This window comes from Salmo salar, chromosome 05, assembly GCF_965601325.2.
Source record: "Salmo salar chromosome 05, fSalSal1, whole genome shotgun sequence".
In the NCBI taxonomy this organism is placed as follows: Eukaryota; Metazoa; Chordata; class Actinopteri; order Salmoniformes; family Salmonidae; genus Salmo; species Salmo salar.
The window spans coordinates 71,564,826-71,587,377 of NC_138295.1; positions in this window are offsets into that span (position 1 = coordinate 71,564,826).

Consider the following 22,552-nt stretch of genomic DNA (forward strand, 5'->3'; position numbering starts at 1 on the left):
TTGCCATCTCTATCTTTTACAAAGGATCTCTGCTCTAACGTGACACTTCCTACGTCTTCCATGGGCGCTCAGAGCCCGGGAAAAACCTGAATGTCGTCATCCCAGCCCCAGGCTGAAACACATTATCGCCTTTCTCAAGTGGCCGATCAAGGGACTGTGGGCTTAGGCGCGTGCCCTGGCCGCCCCCGTCTTTGTGATTTTTCCTCTGTTTGCCGAAAAGGAGATTCCCGGTCGGAATATTATCGCTTTTTTACGAGATAAATTGCATAAAAATTGATTTTAAACAGCGGTTGACATGCTTCGAAGTACGGTAATGGAATATTTAGAATTTTTTGGTCACGAATTGCGCCATGCGCACGACCCTGATTTACCATTTCGGATAGTTTCTGGAAGGCACGAACAAAACGCTGCTATTCGGATATAACGATGGATTATTTGGTACCAAACCAACATTTGTTATTGAAGTAGCAGTCCTGGGAGTGCATTCTGACGAAGACAACAAAGGTAATAACATTTTTGTTATAGTAAATCTGATTTTGGTGAAGGCTAAACTTGCCGGGTGTCTAAATAGCTAGCCCGTGATGGCTGGGCTATGTACTTAGAATATTGCAAAATGTGCTTTCACCAAAAAGCTATTTTAAAATCGGACATATCGAGTGCATAGAGGAGTTCTGTATCTATAATTCTTAAAATAATTGTTATGCTTTTTGTGAACGTTTATCGTGAGTAATTTAGTAAATTGTTAGTAAATTCCCCGGAAGTTTGCGGGGGGTATGCTAGTTCTGAACGTCACATGCTAATGTAAAAAGCTGTTTTTTGATATAAATATGAACTTGATTGAACAAAACATGCATGTATTGTATAACATAATGTCCTAGGGTTGTCATCTGATGAAGATCATCAAAGGTTAGTGCTGCATTTAGCTGTCTTCTGGGTTTTTGTGACATTATATGCTAGCTTGAAAAATGGGTGTCTGATTATTTCTGGCTGGGTACTCTGCTGACATAATCTAATGTTTTGCTTTCGCTGTAAAGCCTTTTTGAAATCGGACAGTGTGGTTAGATAAAGGAGAGTCTTGTCTTTAAAATGCTGTGAAATAGTCATATGTTTGAAAAATTGAAGTTTTTGTATTTTTGAGGAATTTGTAATTCGCGCCACGCCTATCATTGGATATTGGAGCAGGTGTTCCGCTAGCGGAACGTCTAGATGTAATTAAATTGGCGATAAGTAGTACATTGCACAGTACACACAGTACATTCGGAAAGTATTCAGACCCCTTAACTTTTATTACATTTTGTTAAGTTACAGCCTTATTGTAAAATTGATTTTTCCTCAGCAATCTACACACAATACCCCATAATGATGAAGCGAAAACAGTTTTTTTGACGTTTTTGCAAATGTATAAAAACTAAAAAACAGAAATACCTTATTTTCATAAGTATTCAGACTCTTTTCTATGAGACTCGAAATTGAGCTCAGGTGCATCCTGTTTCCATTGATCATGCTTGAAATGTTTCTACAACTGGATTGGAGTACACCTGTGGTAAATTCGATTGATTGATCTAGAAGAAAAAGAAACACACACCTATTAAGGCGAGGTGCTGGCTAGCGGAGTAGAAAACTTGAAAATAAGGGAGAGCCGCACACCCTAGGAGCTCAGATGCAAAAATGTAATGTCCAACGTTTCGACAGCCAAGCTGTCTTCATCAGGGTATGATCACAAACACTGTGAGATGACTCGTTTATATAGTGTCAAAAAACACACAGGTGTCTGTAATCATGGCCAAGTGTGGCCTAATATCATTGGTTAACTCTGAAATATAAAAATGGCATACAAAGAACATACAAAAAAACAAATGGATAGCATACGATCATAGATTCATTTTAGACTACACAAGCTTACAATTACAGGCCTGCAGTACCCTGGTCGGCCTTTAACTAGAGTTATTCAGTGAGAGGGGGGGCAGCACTGAGCTAGCCTGCAGTACCCTGGTCAGCCTTTAACTAGAGTTATTCAGTGAGATGGGGCAGCACTGAGCTAGCCTGCAATATCACTTCCTTGACTTCAAATGATTTTTCACGTTGAAATGTATACAAAACAATATCCATTGCTTGGAATACAGTTTTTTTAAAAGGTAAAAAATCTTGAGTCTCAGTGTAATTCCCGTTACTGGTCTTCATATAGGAATGAATGATGTGACGTGATCGATGACTTTGTCCATTTAGTATAGATATAGAGACATTGGTTCTGTCTGAGGAGAGGGAGGGAGAGGGAGAGGGAGAGGGAGAGAGGGAGGGAGGGAGGGAGAGAGGGAGAGACTTAATGCCGCTAGATTTCTTTAGGAAGCTGAATGAGCCTAGCTAGAAACAGGGGTTGTTCAGAGGACTCAGGCAGACTCCTGCACAGAGAGCATTGTATCCCTTTCTGTCCTGTAGTCAAGATGGATCCCTGACTTGGTTCTCCCTCTGTTTGTAAGCTTGTGTAGTCTAAAATGAATCTATGATCGTATGCTATCCATTTGTTTTTTTGTATGTTCTTTGTATGCCATTTTTATATTTCAGAGTTAACCAATGATATTAGGCCACACTTGGCCATGATTACAGACACCTGTGTGTTTTTTGACACTATATAAACGAGTCATCTCACAGTGTTTGTGATCATACCCTGATGAAGACAGCTTGGCTGTCGAAACGTTGGACATTACATTTTTGCATCTGAGCTCCTAGGGTGTGCGGCTCTCCCTTATTTTCAAATTCGATTGATTGGACATGATTTGGAAAGGCACACACCTGTCTATATAAGGTCCCACAGTTGACAGTGTATGTCAGAGCAAAATCCAAGCCATGAGGTCGAAGGAATTGTCCGCAGAGCTCCGAGACAGGATTGTGTAGAGGCACAGATCTGGGGAAGGGTACCAAAAAATGTCTGCAGCATTGAAGGTCCCCAAGAACACAGTGGCCTCCATCATTCTTAAATGGAAGAAGTTTGGAACCACCAAGACTCTTCCTAGAGCTGGCCGCCTGGCCAAACTGAGCAATCGGGGGAGAAGGGCCTTGGTCACGGAGGTAACCAAGAACCCAATGGTCACTCTGACAGAGCTCTAGAGTTTCTCTGTGGAGATGGGAGAACCTTCCATCTAAAGGAATCAGACCAAGAGAAAGAAGATTATCTGGTCTGATGAAACCAAGATTGAACTCTTTGGCCTGAATGTCATGCGTCACGTCTGGATGAAACCTGTCACCATCCCTATGGTGAAGCACGGTGGTGGCAGCATCATGCTGGGGAGATATTTTTCAGTGGCAGGGACTGGGTCAGGTATGAGGGAAAGATGAATGGACCAAAGTACAAAGATATCCTTGATGAAAACCTGGTCCAGAGCTCTTAGGACCTTAGACTGGGGTGAAGGTTCACCTTCCAACAGGACAACGACCCTTAGCAAATAGCCAAGACAATGCAGGAGTGGCTTCAGAACAAGTCTCTGAATGTCCTTGAGTGGCCCAGCCAGAGCCCGGACATGAACCCGATCGAACATTTCTGGAGAGACCTGAAAATAGCTGTGCAGCGATGCTCCCCATCCAACCTGATAGAGCTTGAAAGGATCTGCAGAGAATAATGGGAGAAACTCCCCAAATACATTTGTGCCAAGCTTGTAGCGTCATACCCAAGAAGACTCAAGGCTGTAATCGCTGCCAAATGTGCTTCAACAAAGTACTGAGTAAAGGGTCTGAATCCTTATGTAAAAGTGATATTTCTGTTTAAAATACATTTGCAAACATTTCTAAAAACCTGTTTTTGCTTTGTCATTATGGGGTACTGTGTGTAGATTGATGAGGGGGAAAAACTGTTTAATCCATTTTAGAATAAGGCTGTAACGTAACAAAATGTAGAAAAAGTCAAGGAGTCTGAATACTCTCCGAATGCACTGTATGTTTTATGTGCAGTGCAGTAGCCTACATTCTAAGAAAAAACACACACAAACATTGAGAAAACCCCCGAAAGAAAGTGTATTCAAATGTCTATGAGCGGACTAGATGCAGAGACAGATATGCAAATCCCTGACTGCTTGCCAGTCTAATTGAGTACAGAGAGACTGAATGTCTGATACACATTCCCATAACATTGGGAAATGTTTTGAATCAAATCAAATCAAATCAAATTTATTTTTATATAGCCCTTCGTACATCAGCTGATATTCTCAAAGTGCTGTACAGAAACCCAGCCTAAAACCCCAAACAGCAAGCAAAGCATGTGAAAGAAGCACGGTGGCTAGGAAAAACTCCCTAGGAAAAACTCCCTAGAAAGGCCAAAAACCTAGGAAGAAACCTAGAGAGGAACCAGGCTATGAGGGGTGGCCAGTCCTCTTCTGGCTGTGCAGGGTGGATATTATAACAGAACATGGTCAAAATGTTAAAATGTTAAAATGTTCATAAATGACCAGCATGGTCAAATAATAATAATCATAGTAGTTGTCGAGGGTGCAACAAGCACGTCCGGTGAACAGGTCAGGGTTCCATAGCCGCAGGCAGAACAGTTGAAACTGGAGCAGCAGCACGGCCAGGTGGACTGGGGACAGCAAGGAGTCATCATACCAGGTAGTCCTGAGGCATGGTCCTAGGGCTCAGGTCCTCCGAGAGAAAGACAGAAAGAGAGAAAGAGAGAATTAGAGAGAGCATATTTAAATACACACAGGACACCGGATAAGACAAGAGAAATACTCCAGATGTAACAGACTGACCCTAGCCCCCCGACACATAAACTACTGCAGCATAAATACTGGAGGCTGAGACAGGAGGGATCAGAAGACACTGTGGCCCCATCCGATGATACCCCCGGACAGGGCCAAACAGGCAGGATATAACCCCACCCACTTTGCCAAAGCACAGCCCCCACACCACTAGAGGGATGTCTCCAACCACCAACTTACCGTCCTAAGACAAGGCCGAGTATAGCCCACAACGATCTCCGCCATGGCACAACCCAAGGGGGGGGGGGGGGGGCGCCAACCCAGACAGGAAGACCACGTCAGTGACTCAACCCACTCAAGTGACGCACCCCTCCCATGGACGGCATGGAAGAACACCAGTAGGCCAGTGACTCAGCCTCTGTAAAAGGGTTAGAGGCAGAGAATCCCAGTGGAAAGAGGGGAACCGGCAAGGCAGAGACAGCAAGGGCGGTTCGTTGCTCCAGCCTTTCCGTTCACCTTCACACTCCTGGGCCAGACTATACTTAATCATAGGACCTACTGAAGAGATAAGTCTTCAGTAAAGACTTAAAGGTTGAGACTGAGTCTGCGTCTCTCACATTGGTAGGCAGACCATTCCATAAAAATGGAGCTCTATAGGAGAAAGCCCTACCTCCAGCCGTTTGCTTAGAAATTCTAGGGACAATTAGGAGGCCTGCGTCTTGTGACCGTAGCGTACGTGTAGGTATGTACGGCAGGACCAAATCGGAAAGATAGGTAGGAGCAAGCCCATGTAATGCTTTGTAGGTTAGCAGTAAAACCTTGAAATCAGCCCTTGCCTTAACAGGAAGCCAGTGTAGGGAGGCTAACACTGGAGTAATATGATCACATTTTTTGGTTCTAGTCAGGATTCTAGCAGCCGTATTTAGCACTAACTGAAGTTTATTTAGTGCTTTATCCGGGTAGCCGGAAAGTAGAGCATTGCAGTAGTCCAGCCTAGAAGTAACAAAAGCATGGATTAATTTTTCTGCGTCATTTTTGGACAGAAAATGTCTGATTTTTGCAATGTTACGTAGATGGAAAAAAGCTGTCCTTGAAACAGTCTTGATATGTTCTTCAAAAGAGAGATCAGGGTCCAGAGTAACGCCGAGGTCCTTCACAGTTTTATTTGAGACGACTGTACAACCATCCAGATTAATTGTCAGATTCAACAGAAGATCTCTTTGTTTCTTGGGACCTAGAACAAGCATCTCTGTTTTGTCCGAGTTTAAAAGTAGAAAGTTTGCAGCCATCCACTTCTTTATGTCTGAAACACAGGCTTCTAGCGAGGGCAATTTTGGGGCTTCACCATGTTTCATTGAAATGTACAGCTGTGTGTCGTCTGCATAGCAGTGAAATTTAACATTATGTTTTCGAATGACATCCCCAAGAGGTAAAATATATAGTGAAAACAATAGTGGTCGTAAAACGGAACCTTGAGGAACACCGAAATTTACAATTGATTTGTCAGAGGACAAACCATTCACAGAGACAAACTGATATCTTTCCGACAGATAAGATCTAAACCAGGCCAGAACTTGTCCATGTAGACCAATTTGGGTTTCCAATCTCTCCAAAAGAATGTGGTGATCGATGGTATCAAAAGCGGCACTAAGATCTAGGAGTACGAGGACAGATGCAGAGCCTCGGTCTGACGTCATTAAAAGGTCATTTACCACCTTCACAAGTGCAGTCTCAGTGCTATGATGGGGTCTAAAACCAGACTGAAGCGTTTCGTATACATTGTTTGTCTTCAGGAAGGCAGTCAGTTGCTGTGCAACAGCTTTTTCTAAAATTTTGGAGAGGATTGGAAGATTCGATATAGGCCGATAGTTTTTTATAATTTCTGGATCAAGATTCGGCTTTTTCAAGAGAGGCTTTATTACTGCCACTTTTAGTGAGCTTGGTACACATCCGGTGGATAGAGAGCCGTTTATTATGTTCAACATAGGAGGGCCAAGCACAGGAAGCAGCTCTTTCAGTAGTTTAGTTGGAATAGGGTCCAGTATGCAGCTTGAGGGTTTGGAGGCCATGATTATTTTCATCATTGCGTCAAGAGATATAGTACTAAAACACTTTAGTATCTCCCTTGATCCTAGGTCCTGGCAGAGTTGTGCAGACTCAGGACAATGGAGCTTTGGAGGAATACCCAGATTTAAAGAGGAGTCTGTAATTTGCTTTCTAATGATCATGATCTTTTCCTCAAAGAAGTTCATAAATTTATTACTGCTGAAGTGAAAGCCATCCTCCATTTGCGAAGGCTGCTTTTTAGTTAGCTTTGCGACAGTATCAAAAAGAAATTTCGGATTGTTCTTATTTTCCTCAATTAAGTTGGAAAAATAGGATGATCGAGCAGCAGTAAGGGCTCTTCGATACTGCACGGTACTGTCTTTCCAAGCTAGTCGGAAGACTTCCAGTTTGGTGTGGCGCCATTTCCGTTCCAATTTTCTGGAAGCTTGCTTCAGAGCTCGTGTATTTTCTGTATACCAGGGAGCTAGTTTCTTATGACAGATGTTTTTAGTTTTTAGGGGTGCAACTGCATCTAGGGTATTGCGCAAGGTTAAATTGAGTTCCTCGGTTAGGTGGTTAACTGATTTTTGTCCTCTGACGTCCTTGGGTAGGCAGAGGCAGTCTGGAAGGGCATCAAGGAATCTTTGGGTTGTCTGAGAATTTATAGCACGACTTTTAATGCTCCTTGGTTGGGGTCTGAGCAGATTATTTGTTGCAATTGCAAACGTAATAAAATGGTGGTCCGATAGTCCAGGATTATGAGGAAAAACATTTAGATCTACAACATTTATTCCATGGGACAAAACTAGGTCCAGAGTATGACTGTGGCAGTGAGTAGGTCCAGAGACATGTTGGACAAAACCCACTGAGTCGATGATGGCTCCGAAAGCCTTTTGGAGTGGGTCTGTGGACTTTTCCATGTGAATGTTAAAGTCACCAAAAATTAGAATATTATCTGCTATGACTACAAGATCCGATAGGAATTCAGGGAACTCAGTGAGGAACACTGCATATGGCCCAGGAGGCCTATAAACAGTAGCTATAAAAAGTGAGTGAGTAGGCTGCATAGATTTCATGACTAGAAGCTCAAAAGACGAAAACGTCATTGTTGTTTTTTTTTTTGGGGGAAGTGAAATCTGTGTTTTGCAGGAGTTGTGTTTTTACTGTCTGTACTGTGGTATTATTCAGTTTCGACCCTGTCTACTGTGGCTAAAACCAGAGAAACATTTGCATTGTTTGTGGATATGTGTCAAGGGTGTGTACGCGAGGCAAAGTCAGGTGCAGGAGAGCAGAGTGTAGTGAACAGGCACACTTTAATTCTGTTCCAAAAATGACAGCACATAAAAACAATAACGTGCCAAAAACACGGAACATAGAAAAAGTAAAGCGCCTGACAATAATCCACATAACAAACAAACAATTACACACAAAGACAATGGAGGGGAACATAGGACTAAATACATGCAGTAATTATGAAATGAAAACCAGTTGTGTAACGGAACAAAACAAAACCAATGGAATATGAGAAATGGAGTGGCGATGGCTAGAAAGCCGGTGACGTCGATCGCCGAACGTCGCCCGAACAAGGAGAGGAGCCGACTTCGGTGGAAGTCGTGACAGTGCCCCCCCCTTGACGTGCGGCTCCAGCGGCGCGCCGACACCGGCCTCGGGGACGACCCGGAGGGCGAGGCGCAGGGCAATCCGGCCGGCGATGGTGAAACTCCCGCAGCAGTTCGGGGTCCAAAACATCCGCAACCGGAACCCAACACCTCTCCTCCGGACCGTACCCCTCCCACTCCACGAGGTACTGAAGGACCCCTGCCCGACGCCTCGAATCCAGGATGGAATGAACGGAGTACGCCGGGGCCCCCTCGATATCCAGAGGGGGCGGAGGGACCTCCCGCACCTCAGATTCCTGGAGCGGACCTGCCACCACCGGCCTGAGGAGAGACACATGGAACGAGGGGTTAATGCGGTAATCAGAGGGAAGCTGTAATCTGTATCATACCTCGTTCACCCTCCTCAGGACTTTGAATGGCCCCACAAACCGCGGATGCAGATTCCAGCAGGACAGGCGGAGGGGCAGGTTTCGGGTCGAGAGCCAGACCCGGTCCCCCGGTGCGAACACCAGGGTCTCATTGCGTTGACGGTCCGCGCTGTTCTTCTGGCGGAGCGCGGCTCGCTGGGGGTGAACATGGGCGGCCTCCCATGTCTCCTCCGTGCGCCTGAACCAGTCGTCAACCACAGGAGCCTCGGTCTGACCCTAATGCCATGGCGCCAGAACCGGCTGGTACCCCAATACGCACTGAAAGGGGGAGAGGTTAGTGGAGGAGTGGCGAAGCGAGATCTGTGCCATCTCGGCCCAGGGCACGAACGCCGCCCACTTTCCCGGCCGGTCCTGGCATTAGGATCGCAGAAACCTGCCCACATCCTGGTTGACTCTCTCTACCTACCCGTTAATCTCGGGGTGAAAACCTGAGGTAAGGCTGATCAAGACCCCCAGATGTTCCATGAACGCCTTCCAGACTCTCAATGTGAATTGGGGACCCCGATCAGACACTATATCCTCAGGCACCCCGTAGTGCCGGAAGACGTGAGTAACCAGGGCTTCCGCTGTCTGTAGGGCCGTAGAAAGACCGGGCAGAGGGAGGAGACGACAGGACTTAGAGAAACGATCCACAACGACCAAGATAGTAGTGTTTCCCTGTGAAAGAGGTAGATCGGTTAAAAAATCCACAAACAGGTGTGAGCAAGGTCGTTGTGGAATGGGTAAGAGGTGTAGCTTACCTTTGGGCAGGTGTCTTGGAGCCTTACACTGGGCAGGAGGAAACATAAACCCTGACGTCCTTAGCCAAGGTGGGCCACCAGTACTTCCCAGTCAGACAGGGCACCGTCCGGCCGATCCCCAGATGACCAGAGGAGGGTGACGTGTGGGCCCAATAGATCAACTGGTCACGGACAGCAGACGGAACGTACATACGCCCAACAGGACACTGGAGGGGAGCAGGCTCTGTACGCAACGCCTGCTGAATGTCCGCGTCCAGCTCCCACACAACCGGCGCTACCAGGCAAGAGGCTGGGAGTATGGGAGTCTGGTCCTCTGTGTCATACAGCCGGGACAGAGCGTCTGCCTTCATATTCTGGGAACCTGGTCTGTAGGATAGGGTAAACACAAAACGGGTAAAGAACATGGCCCACCTTGCCTGACGAGGATTCAGTCTCCTCGCTGCCCGGATGTGCTCCAGGTTGCGGTGGTCAGTCCAGATGAGAAAAGGGTGTTTAGCCCCCTCAAGCCAAAGTCTCCACGCCTTCAATGCTTTAACCACAGCCAACAGCTCCCGGTCCCCCACATCATAGTTACGCTTCGCTGGGCTGAGCTTCTTCGAGAAGAAAGCACAGGGGTGGAGTTTTGGTGGCGTACCCGAGCACTGTGAGAGCACGGCTCCTATCCCAGCCTCGGACGCGTTCACCTCCACTATGAACGCCAAAGAGGGATCCATGGGCCAGCACGGGAGCCGAAGTAAACAGAGCTCTTAGCTAACCAAAAGCCCTGTCCGCCTCAGTCGACCACTGCAACCGTATGGGACACCCCTTCAGCAGTGAGGTAATGGGAGCAGCCACCTGGCCAAAACCCCGGATAAATCTCCGGTAGTAATTGGCAAATCCTAAAAATCGCTGCACCTCCTTTACCGTGGTGGGAGTCGGCCAATTACGCACGGCTGCAATGTGGTCACTCTCCATCTCCACCCCTGATGTGGAAATGCGATACCCTAGGAAGGAGACGACCTGCTCAAAGAACAGGCATTTCTCGGCCTTGACGTACAGGTCATGCTCCAACAGTCGTCCAAGTACCTTGCGAACCAAGGACACATGCTCGGCGCATGTAGCGGAGTATATCAGAATGTCATCGATATACACCACTACACCCTGCCTGTGCAGGTCCCTGAAAATCTTGTCTACAAAGGACTGGAAAACTGATGGAGCATTCATCAACCCGTACGGCAGACTAAGTACTCATAATGCCGTGGCGATAAGAGGTAGCGGGTAACTGTACCTCACTGTGATTTGATTTAGACCTCTATAGTCAATGCACGGGCGTAGACCTCCATCCTTCTTCTTCACAAAAAAGAAAACCGAGGATGCGGGTGAAGTGGATGACCGAATGTACCCCTGACGCAGGGATTCAGAGACATATGTGTCCATAGCAACCGTCTCCACTTGCGACAAGGCATACACGTGACTCCTGGGAAGCACAGCGTCTACCAGGAGATTTATCGCACAATCCCCCCCGTTGATGAGGTGGTAATTGAGTCACCTTCTTTTTACAGAAGGCGAGAGCCAAATCGGCATATTCTGGGGGGATGCGCACGGTGGAGACCTGGTCTGGACTTTCCACCGTGGTAACACCAACGGGAACCCCTATACACCTCCCCGAGCACTCTCGGACCACCCTGTGAGAGCCCTCTGTTGCCAGGAGATAGTGGGGTTATGCTGAGCTAACCAGGGAAAGCCTAGTACCACGGAAACGCATGAGAGTCAATGAGGAAGAGACTGATCCTCTCCTCGTGACCCCCCCTGCGTCACCATGCCCAAGGAGATGGTGGCTTCCCTGATTAGCCCGGACCCTAATGGTCGACTATCCAAAGCGTAAACCAGGAAAGGTCTAACTACAGGAATAATGGGGATCCCTAAACTAAGGGCTAACGCTCTGTCGATAAAATTCCCAGCTGCGCCTGAATCAACGAGCGCCTTATGCTGGGAATGCGGGGAAAAATCAGGTTACAAACACCTGGGGGGACACCAGAGTGCCCTGCCTGTTGCCTCTACTACCAGAGAAACCGACGCGGCACCGACCAGCAGTGTGCCCTCTGCGGCCACAGATGGTGCACGTGATGGCTCCTCCTCCAGTCTCCCTACGTGCAGCCCCTCCCAACTCCATGGGCACCGGAGCGGGGGTGCTGGAAAATGGCACCGACAGAGCCCCCTCTGGACGTCCGCGGGTGACCAGCAGGTTGTCCAACCGGATGGACAAATCCACCAGTTGGTTGAAGGAGATGGTGGCATCCCTGCAGGCCAGCTCACGTCGGATGTCCTCGCGCAGGCTGCACCAATAGTGGTCGATGAGTGCCCTGTCGTTCCAGCCTGCTCCGGTGGCCAAGGTCCGGAATTCCAAGGCGAATTCCATGGCGCTCCTCGTCCCCTGCCTCAAATGAAAGAGCAGTTCCCCTGCCGCTCTACCTTCGGGTGGATGGTCAAAGACGGGTGAACTCCCCGAAGTGGTCCAACGCCGCGTCTTCTTCTCCCCACACGGTGTTTGCCCACTCTAGAGCTCTCCCCGAGAGGCATGAGACGAGGGCAGACACTCTCTCCCTTTCCAAGGGAGATGGGTGCACAGTGGCCAGGTTGAGGTCCAGTTGTAGCAGGCACTGTGCTGCCGTCCCATCATACTCCCTGGGAAGGGAGAGACGCATCCCACTGGGACTGGTTCCGGACGGGACGGGACGGGTAGAGGTAACCTCGGTTGTGCTGGTCGAAGCACTGGGGAGACTTCCTGTCTTTTCCAGTGGTCCATAGTCTGGACAACGCGATCCATCATGGCACCAAGATGATGTAACATAGCAGAATGTTCCTGGACGTGCTCCTCGACTCCTCTAACTGGGGTTCCTGCTCTTGCTGACTCCATGGTTTGGTGAGGACAAGGAGAGGAGCCGACTTTGGTGGAAGTCGTGACAATATGAATCTGTTGGATGGATACAGTCAGACGTGCTTTGATTTCTGTAAACATTTCTCTGAGCTCACTTTGATATCCAGTTATTTCTAAACCTTGCGGCTATGCGATACAGTATTCGATACAGTTTCCAAAAGCATGAAAATCATTCTAAAGATATTCCCCACTGTGGAACCATGGCATAAATAGGATAATGAAAAAGACAGAGTGTCTAGCATAGAACAATCTGTTAAAGTCTTTACACATAACTAAATGCAAAGATGTATTATATCATTACTGATGTAAAAGCCTTTCACCTGCTCTCTGTCGGAGTGTTGATGTGTTGGGGACCTGGACCCCTGAGGAGATTGAGCAGGTTTGATATCGCTTGCAGTTAGGTGAGGAAGAAAATGTACCTCTGTTTCAGGTCACAGAGTTACCTCTGATGTGCTTTCACACTGTGTCACCCATGCAACGCCCCTTGGAACTGGAATAGATCAGCTATTTACTGGTTTCCTCACTATTTCCCTTAAACATAGATACTGCATGTATATCTGTTATCTAGAATCTGGCCTTATTCAGATGGTGTGATCGTAAATAGTCATAGAGCAACTATTATCCAGTGCAAGGAAATGTTCATTTTTCTGTCCACAACCACACCATGTAGTGAGCATCAGTGTGAAGAAAATGTCACACCTTATTTATTTATATTACCACCGCTGGGGTAGCAAAGTAGCATGTCACCATGTGCAACAACGACCTCTAACTGAGGGGTAACGATCTCAATCCACATAGATACTTTTTGTGCAATTGAGTTTATTCAGATGTGGATGGATGTCGTAGGTGTTCAGATAAATTACGTTAGGTGGTGGAGCTGTCAGGTTTTCTTTATTCACTTGGGTAAAGAATAAAGACGCTACAACGTTTTTACTCTTGATTGTAAGGTCAATACTACACAGGGGGTGGGGTATGTAGAGGCACTAAACAGGAGCACAAATGGAAGAAGCAATCATCTGAAAATACCTGCAACACCTTTGCTCTTAATCTTAGTAGAAACTCATTACAAAGCATACACAAAATCTGACCTTCTTATTTTTAAAGCAGTGCAGAGACAAGGCTGAATTTGAGAGGAACATTATAGCATGTTGAGGTTGTTACTGTTTGGAGTGGTGGCTTATACTATTATTGTGCAACTTCCTAGCTGCTGTTTCCTTCCTCTACACCTGTGACTCACAGGGCTGTATGAGAGGTGTGATGTTAGTCAAAGGAAAAAGGCAACAGATTGTTGGGCATTGAGAGTAAGATAATGTACAAAGTATGTTTTGGTAAACTATTCAAGGTATGTGGGGAAAAAACATTCTTATTATATTAATGGGTAATTCGTTGGTGTTATTAGTCATAAGTAAAGTTTAAAAGGGATCATGTAAACGTTGGTTGAAAATCTTTAAAACTCTCAGGCTGGGTGTTTGTTTTCTATCCAATATTAGAAAGCTTTTCGCTTTATCTAATAGTGTATCAACATAGACTACTATTTGTTTAAGGAAACCAACCGGAAAGCAACTACATTGCACACACAATAGTGTAAGATTTCACATCCTTAATTTTATGGAGAAAGACGAAAAAGTCACTGCACACTTCCAGTCAAATGCAAATGTATTTTAATTATAGCTGAGCTTTCGATCAGTCGACCTTCATCAGAGCATATCTCCACAAACAATATTCGGACAGATAAGGCCACACAGAGAGCCTTTTAGCGAAAATATATTTAGAATGAGTCAGAGGGAGAATGAAAGAGGCCACCACATGCTCTTGCTCCATGTGTTTTCAGTGGCACGTGACAAAAACTCACTGCAGAAAAGCCCTCACAGAAGTTGCACAGCTGAGTTCTCATTTATCATCCTATTCAAAGGTTTGCATTAGTACTATGAGCCGTGCACAGGGCCATGCACAGACCTTTCAGGGGGCAAGTGCTCAAAACGAAAAAAGGGCACTCCCCCTTATTTAAAAGAAAAATCTACTTTAATTTTTATTTAAGCATAGAACTGATTATTTCTGCAACAACACCCTCACTTACAATCACAAATTGTAAGCAAGCTAGTTACAATCATGGCAGAGGGAAGATATTTCGGGGTGGGGGTGCTGAGGAAAATGGGGTGCTGGTAGAATTTGTTTCTCCCCACGCTGCTGACTAATATTTTTGTCTGCTCATACAGGAGTAATAAAGGCCCAGTGTACTAATTTGGTGCGATTTTTTTGTTATTGACATTTTATTTAAAAAATATATGTTATTCTTATTCAGGGGGTGCTGTAGCATCCTCAGCACCTCTACTTCCTGCTGCTATGGTTACAGTGCCTCCTAAAGACATGATTGACATCGGGAAAAGAGGGTAGGCTATAAGCTGGTCATTGATGTTAATGATTGATGTGAATCTGGTAGTTAGCTAGCTAAATATTTTGTTTTACTTATTGTGATTTATCTTCAATGCTCACTAACGTCTAATATTCATAGTCTTCTAACTCATGGTACAGTGCCTTGCAAAAGTATTCATCCCCCTTTGGCGTTTTTCTGTTTTTCCTTTGTTGCATTACAACCTGTCATTTAAATGGTGTCACGGCCGTCGTAATGGATGGACAAAGGCGCAGCGGGTATGTGAATGCTCATTTTTATTTAACACGAAACAAAACAAGAAAACGATGAACGGACGACAAACAGTCTTGTAGGCTCACACAGCAGTACAAAGAACAATCTCCCACAATCCCCAAAACAAACAAACTCCTAATTATAGGACCTTCAATCAGAGGCAACGATAACCAGCTGCCTCCAATTGAAGGCCCCAATCCCAAATACTAAAAATAGAAAGAAACACCCTAGAAACAGACATAGAACTGTACAACATAGAACTAAACCAAAAACCCCAGAAACATAAATAAAACGCCCCTCTACATAAACACACACTCAAAACCATATAAAACAAATACCCCCTGCCACGTCCTGACCAAACTATAATAACAAAAAAAACCTTTACTGGTCAGGACGTGACAAATAAATTTTTATTTGGATTTCATGTAATGGACATACACAAAATAGTCCAAATTGGTGAAGTGAAATGAAAAAAATTACTTCACCCCATTTGCTATGAAGCCCCTAAATAAGATCTGGTGCAACCAATTACCTTCAGAAATCATTTAATTAGTTAAATAAAGTTCACCTGTGTGCAATCTAAGTGACACATGATCTGTCACATGATCTGAATATATAAACACATTTGTTCTGAAAGGCCCCAGAGTCTACAACACCACTAAGCAAGGGGCACCACCAAGCAAGCGGCACCATGAAGACCAAGGAGCTCTCCAAACAGGTCAGGGAGAAAGTTGTGGAGAAGTACAGTTCAGGATTGGGTTATAAAAACGTATCTGAAACTTTGAACATCCCAAGAAGCACCATTAAATCCATTATAAAAAATTGAAAGAATATGGCACCACAACAAACCTGCCAAGAGAGGGCCGCCCACCAAAACTCACGGACCAGGCAAGGAGGGCATTAATCAGAGAGGCAACAAAGAGACCAAAGATAATCCTGAAGGAGCTGCAAAGCTCCACAGTGGAGATTGGAGTTTCTGTCCATAGGACCACTTTAAGCTGTACATTCCGCAGAGCATGACTTTATGGAAGAGTGGCCAGAAAAAAAGCCATTGCTTAATGAAAAAAATAAGCAAACATGTTTGGTGTTCGCCAAAAGGCATGTGGGAGATTCCCCAAACATATGGAAGAAGGTACTCTGGGGTGATGAGACTACAATTGAGCTTTTTGGCCATCAAGGAAAACGCTATGTCTGGCGCAAACCCAACACCTCTCATTACCCCGAGAAAACCATCCCCACAGGGTAGCATGGTGGTGGCAACATCATGCTGTGGAGATGTTTTCCATTGGCAGGGACTGGGAAACTGGTCAGAATTGAAGGAATGATGGATGGAGCTAAATACAGGGAAATTATTGAAGGAAACCTGTTTCAGTCTTCCAGAGATTTGAGAGTGGGACAGAGGTTCACCTTCCAGCAGGACAATGACCCTAAGCATACTGCTAAAGCAGCACCTGAGTGGTTTAAGGGGAAACATTTAAATGTCTTGGAATGGCCAAGTCAAAGCCCAGACATCAATCCAATTGAGAATCTGTGGTATGGCTTAAAGATTGCTGTACACCAGCGGAACCCATCCAACATGAAGGAGCTGGAGCAGTATTGCCCTGAAGAATGGGCAAAAATCCCATTGGCTATATGTGCCAAGCTTATAGAGACACATTGCTGCAAAAGGTGGCTCTACAAAGTAATGACTTTGGGGGGGGGGGGGGGGGTGAATTGTTATGCACGCTCAAGTTTTCTGTTTTTTTGTCTCATTTTTTGTTTGTTTCATAATAAAATATTTTTTGCATCTTCAAAGTGGTAGGCATGTTGTGTAAATCAAATGATACAAACCCCCCCAAAAAATCTATTTTAATTCCAACAAAATAGGAAAAATGCCAAGGGGGGTAAATACTTTTGCAAGCCACTGTATATGACTGGCTGGCTAGTGGCTTGTGTGGATATTTTAGCTAGAGTCTAGACCACCTTGTTCAGTGCTTAAGTTTTTATCGGGAGGTGCCCGAGCAAAAGTGAAGCGAGAGGGGGGTGACCTGGGGAGCACTGAGGTACCTTTATAATAAGACATTGCATGCATGTCATCGCATTTGCGTGTTGGCATGGAGAAGTAGAGTAGAGGCGCTTACAGGAGTTTGCACACATGGGGACAATTTTTAGTAGCCTAGGGCCCAGTACAAATGGCCTTATTTCAATGCCTTGGCCTTACATGACTGAATTTTATTTGCCAGGGTTAGGTAGGTTACTTTCTAAATGTAATCCGTTACAGTTACTACTTACCTGTCCAAAATTGTAATCAGTAACGTAACTTTTGACCTACCCAAACTCAGTAACGTAATCTGATTACTAATCTAGTTACTTTTAGATTACTTTCCCCTTAAAGGAAAATTCCACCCAAAAAGTATATTTTGGTATTTGTTTCATTATTCCATTGTCGACATAGTCCTAAAATGTTTTGCTTGTCAGCAATCAAGTTTTCAAGACATGTAACTTTCAAAATACAGAAATCCTCTCTGTATGATGCACAACGCAGCATCATATGATGGTACATGCATCATGTGGGGATGATTTCTGTATTTGGAATGTTACTTATCTTTAAAACTTGATTGCTGACAAGCAAAACACTTTGGGACTAATGAAACAAATACAAAAATAGAGTTGTTGGGTGGAGTTTTCCTTTAAGAGACATTAGAAGAAGACAAAACTGAATATTAACAGCTGAACAACATCTATTGCATAATAAATCAAATTTAGAGTTTACATAGCTGGCCATAAATGGATGTTGCATTTTACTTTATGGGATGGTTATGTAGGGTTCTTCTAACCCATTGGTAATAATTTGATTAGGCTATATCTTTACGTTAAAAACCAGTCTGTCAGATTTCCAGTCATTCCAATTAATTCACCTCTTGATTTTCAAGAATAAGACTTGGAAATATAGATTAGCCACATTGTTTTACCTGAGCATAACCCCATAATTATGAATTTATTAGCCTACTCTGTTGTTTATGATTTTGTTGTCGTGGTGGATTAGTTGAGCTTAAATTGTTTAGAGAAATGCTGCTCTCATAGAATTGCATGCTTTGAGCACTACAAAAAAGTGCTATTTGCATGTGAAAACTTAATGCCATATGCTGCATTTGCTATAGGCCTACTTTTTACGATTTTGTTGGTGACACTTTGATATCTTGATAATTTGCAGTTGTTTAAGTCTATCAAAAGTGCGTGAGTTTGACGTGTGTCCTTTAGAACAGACCATTGACTTAGATATGCAGTTTTAGAAACTGTTCTTCATTTTGTAAGCAATACATGGCCAAGTATGCAGAAGGTTGTGGAAGCAATATATGGCAAAGTACCCAGAAGGTGGTGGATTCACAGACCACCGTGGACAAGGTTAGGGGTGAAAAGATACCCATTATAATAAAAGCACTGCATGAATCTATCATCTTATTTGCGGTCCGAGAAAAAATAGCCTTTTATAAACACATTTCATGCAATTCTACGTCATTTTACATGACTGGAGACAAGCAGAATCTCTTTTAATACCACAACAGAGCATGCCAACGAATGCAGCACCGGAGATGGTTTGATTTCTATACAGACTAATGTTAAAAAAGAGGATAGTCTAAGTTTGGAACAGTGGTAAAATATAAAAATGTAGTGCAACAGATCCAGTTACGACTGAAGTATCTGATCATCAATGAATTAGAGAAAAAGACATTCATTGTTTAACGCAGCAGCCACATATCATCAGCTAGGTCTATATGCACGTGCAACTTCTTTCATTTAGGAAACTCTCATTTTCTACTGTATAAAAGTTTATTCCATGATATTGTTGTAACATAATAGACTTATTTTGACTGTGATTAGTGCATGGGAATATAGGAGCACCTGCTGGGCTAAATAAACAAACCAGGCATGCATAGCTCACCGAAGACCCTCAAACCGCAGACTGGCCAAACTCGTGTTTTTAAAAGTTAATTCAAAGGCATTGACTGTACAGTATATCCTAATAAGTATGTTTTCGTTTTATTATTATTTAATTCTAAGTAATACTTTTTTATTTATGTAATTTATAGATCCTAAATGCAACATTTATAGGCATGTTGTTGAAGTGCTGTTGTTGATGTGTTGTTGAAATGCTGAGCTCTCCTGCGAGCCTGTAGCGTGTCACAAATGATTCACAATTGATTACTTAAATGGCAGGCCATAGCCTTGAAATAATAATAATATTGCCGAAATAATTCATTTTTGTTCCTTCTTAGACTACCTGGCTTGCTCCTGACTGATTTAGAGTTAGTATGTTGTTTAATATTCTGTTGAAATGTTGAATGTCAATCCCTGTGGCTCAGTTGGTAGAACATGGTGTTTGCAACATCAGCATGGTGTGTGCAACGCCAGGGTTGTGGGTTTGATTCCCACGGGGGGCCAGTACAAAAAAAAATGCATGAAATTAAAGGTATGAAAATGTATGCATTCACTACTGTAAGTCGCTCTGGATAAGAGCGTCTGCTAAATGACTAAAATGTAATGTAAAAAATGAAAGTGACAGAATCACACATTACTTCCCAAGCAAAGTACATTTTTTCTCTCCTCGGTTATAGGTTGTAGCGCAGCCTCTGAATGTCATAGAGACAAACCAAATATATCCTATATGCATCGGAGTCACGTCTTTCCCCTGCATTTTATAGCTTGTTTCTAGCATAAAGCATTGCAGACTAAAGCGTCATTATAGATTGTTTTATATAAACAGGTCCATTTAATTTAATTCAAAATCTTATGTTAACAAGGCCTATGCTTTTAGCCATTTTCTTTAACAAAAGCCACAATACCCTCACATACCCCCTCAATTACAGCCATGGTTTTTAATTTAACACACCAAGCTCTTCACTGACAACTAGATATTTAAGGAGTGCATGTTGATTGAAGGAATTTGCTGAGAAAATGAATAGTAGACTATAATTTTATCTGTCTAACCAGTAGCTAATACCTCTTATTTCTTGAATAGGAATAAATAGGCTCCAACACAAAGGCCTCTTGTTGTTAGTAGCTAAAATCAAATCAAAATTAAGAAGTTCCAATTAATTAAGCTTTCTTGAATTAGCCTAGTTTCAGCACCCATGCTCTGTCCATATCTGCAGCTGCCAATTCATAGTCATGTAAGTTATGTAAATTACTCATGTATGGCTTATTTTGAGGTCAATATCTGTATATCTCGGATAAAAATCTTTATTATGGGCAATGTTTTTATTGAAATAAATTATAGCAGTAGCAAGCTTACCACTGGTCCTTCTTCTCATCTTCACACTCTCTCACTCAGTAGGCCTAATCCACACACAGATATAGAATGTTTTGGACAAATACAAAATTATTTTAAGAAGAAGCCTTTGTTCCACCTGCTGAAGTGCCACCGTACAGAGCACAGTCGTTGGTTAGGCAGCAAAAGGGTTTACATCAGCAAGAGCAGGGCAGGCCGGGGCTCATGTTTGGGAACGCCTATCCATTGCAATGTGTAATGCAGTGTAGCCTAGTTTTATATACACTATCCCAGTAGCGCATAAACTCGGGAAGGAAGTACATTTTCTTAGAAATATAACTTTTCCCAGTGCTTCTCCCAGCATCCTCTTCGTATAGTCTGGGCCTATAGTCTATAGAATAGGCTATGGATCATTGTTATTGAGACCAGACTAGGCACACTTGATATTGCTCGCCCAGCAGAGAATCAGGGATGGGGGAATCATCGGGCACACATCAATATACTATAATAAGCAACTCATTCTCAAACCCTGAGCAATATGACATTTAAATGACAAATTACAGGACTCTCCCCTGGACTAAATAAAAAAAATACTAAACCCTCACCCTGGCTGAAATGTAAAAAGCATGACCCTCCACAATTTTCGCTCCCTTAGTGCGGAATTGAAACCTTTTTTGGTGTTGCTTTCTCTCTCTAAAGCTCCTGAGCACTAGTTTGGTGTTACGAGTTCTGTGTACTGCAGAATTGGAACCCTTTATTTTGGTGTTGTTTCCTCTTGAAAACCCCTGAACACTAGCGGAGTTAAAGTGTCACTCCACAATGATACATCAATTGACTATACAAAATACAGAAGGAAAAAAACCACACATTGCAGACTGCTCAAAGAGTTGTGAGACACTAAAAACCATCACAGTCAAACATGGTACAGTATTTCCTTTGGCATCATCTATAATACATTATATCATATATACATTACTGGTACATTACATCATCTCTACACACGTTTGCATAAACAAACAAGAAGTACAGTACTAACTTCAACATGATAAAAGAGACATGGTATACAACATTTCATCTGGAATGACAAAAAGTATCATTAAACTCTATTCACAATATTTCTAAACATAAATTAACTGCCTCCAGCCTGCCTAACTTTAATACTCAAAATTATATATAAAAAAATAGCAAATTAAAAAAGTGTTTCTCCAGACATGTTTTTGAAGTTGGCCTTTTCAGTATCTGCACCTGTATACATTTGAAAGTACAGTCACACTTATTTGGGTATAGCATCCAAAATATGTCAAATTAAAATTATAATGCTGCAATAGCATCCACAAAATCATGCAGAACAAGCACTGCTTTGTTTTCCACCACTAAGTAGAAACGAGTTGAAGAATGGACTGAGCCAATACACCGCAACATAGGGAGATTGAGGTCCTGTGGTGACATCAGATGGTGTGGAAGTCTCCTTAAATGAATAAAATACAATATATTTTAAAATCGAATGAAAAAGAATGTAGCATACGCCAATACATTAAAAACCATAAATAGTAACTTAATGAAAACGCCTTTAGGAAAAGTGTACTGTCTTCACCAAAAGGAGATGGGGAAGCATTGGGAGGCCAGCTACTGAATGGTGGCGTGTTACTGTGGCTCAGTTGGTAGAGCATGGTGTTTGCAATGGTGTTTGCAACGCCAGGGTTGTGGGTTCGATTCACACGGGGGGCCAGTACGGGAAAAAAACATTTAAAAAAAAAATGTATGAAATGAATTGAAATGTATGCATTCACTACTGTAAGTCGCTCTGGATGAGAGCGTCTGCTAAATGACTAAAATGTAAATGTCTTGTGTCGTTATGTCTTCATCCAAGGCAATGTTCATTTCTCTCCACAATGTCTTAGAGGACTGCTCGCTTTGAATTGATCCTTTGCTGTGGGTTGCACTCCATTCTTTCTAATTTGGCTCCAGCCATATCCAATAACTTCCCTGCCGGAGTGCCAGCATGTCTGTGAAAGTATCTGAGCTCAAATGTTGAGTTAGTGAGTAGCTCGAAGTCTTGAATAAAAAGGGGTGTTCCTCCAGTATTTCATCTTTATTTTCACGTGTTAAGTAACTATCTAATTTGTGTGAATGTTTCCTCAAGAATACTTGTTAGCTTGTTCAAATCCCCTTTCCCTCTATCTTCCTCATTTCTTCTTTCATTAGTGATACTGCATCTGATGGGA